Here is a 1,335-nt window from a genome sequence, read left to right as displayed (position 1 = left end):
TTAGACACGCAGAAGCTGCTTCCTCTGAGGTGTTGGATCAACAATAAGCCCTACCCAGGTTGAGGGAGTGAGTGGGCACTTTAAAAGTATGCCAGAATCTCTGCTCCTCCCTGTTCTAGAGAGAGCTGCATCTTTTTCGTGCAGTGCCAGTCTCGTTTCTGAGACACAATGGTGAAGGTCGGAGTGAACGGATTAGGCCATATTGGACGCCTGGTTACCAGGGCTGCCATCAATTCTGGCAAAGTGAACATTACCATCAATGACCCCTCCATTGACCTCAACTACATGGTCTATATGTTTCAGTATGACTCTACCCACAGCAAGTTCAAGGGCACAGTCAAGGCTGAGCCTTGTCAACAGGAAGGCTATCACCATCTTCCAGGAGCGAGATCCCACCAACATCAAATGGGGTGATGCTGGCGCCAGGTATGTTATGGAGTCTACTGGCATCTTCACCACCCTGGAGAAGGCTGATGCTCCCATGTTTGTGATGGGTGTGAACCATGAGAAATATGACAACTCCCTCAAGATTGTCAGCAACGCTTCCTGTACTACCAACTGCTTAGACCCCCTGGTCAAGGTCATCCATGACAACTTTGTATTGTGGGAGGACTCATGACCACAGTCCATGCCATCACTGCCACCCAGAAGACTGTGGATGGCCCCTCCGGGGGAAGCTGTGGTGTGATGGGCGTGGGGCTGCCCAGAACATCATCCCTGCATCCACTGGTGCTGCCAAGGCTGTGGACAAGGTCATCCCAGAGCTGAACGGGAAGCTCACTGGCATGGCCTTCCGTGTTCCTACCCCCAATGTGTCTGTTGTGGATCTGACATGCCGCCTGGAGAAAGCTGCCAAGTATGACGACATCAAGAAGCAGGCATCCAAGGGCCCACTGAAGGGCATCCTGGGCTACACCGAGGACCAGGTTGTGTCCTGCGACTTCAACAGTGACTCCCACTATTCCACCTTTGACTCTGGGGCTGGCATTGCTCTCAATGACAACTTCATAAAGCTCATTTCCTGGTATGACAATGAATTCGGCTACAGCAACAGGGTGGTGGACCTCATGGCCTACATGGACTCCAAGGAGTAAGAGCCCATCCTGGGCCATCCACCCCCAGCAAGGACATGATCAAGAGAGGCCCTGGCTGTTGAGCAGTCCCTGTCCAACAACCCCTGACACTAATCTCCCCACATTTTCCATCCCAGACCCCCCAGAATTAAGGGGCTTAGGGAGCCCTGCTCTCTTGAGTACCATCAATAAAGTTCACTGCACCTGTCCCAAAAAAAAAAAAAAAAAAAAAAAAAAGTATGCCAGAATCACATTCTTCTCT

The 1,335-nt window shown here is 51.4% G+C and overlaps 1 pseudogene; it reads left to right on the top strand.

Moving 5' to 3' along the window:
* The first annotated feature begins 304 nt into the window (after positions 1 to 304).
* On the top strand, positions 305 to 1,109 carry LOC127215284 (glyceraldehyde-3-phosphate dehydrogenase-like; annotated as a pseudogene).
* The last annotated feature ends 226 nt before the right edge of the window (positions 1,110 to 1,335 follow it).

The sequence above is a fragment of the Phodopus roborovskii genome, unplaced genomic scaffold (genome assembly GCF_943737965.1).
Source record: "Phodopus roborovskii unplaced genomic scaffold, PHOROB, whole genome shotgun sequence".
NCBI lineage: Eukaryota > Metazoa > Chordata > Mammalia > Rodentia > Cricetidae > Phodopus > Phodopus roborovskii.
The sequence above is the reverse complement of the archived record's forward strand: the minus strand, read 5'-3'. Positions and strand labels throughout refer to the sequence as shown.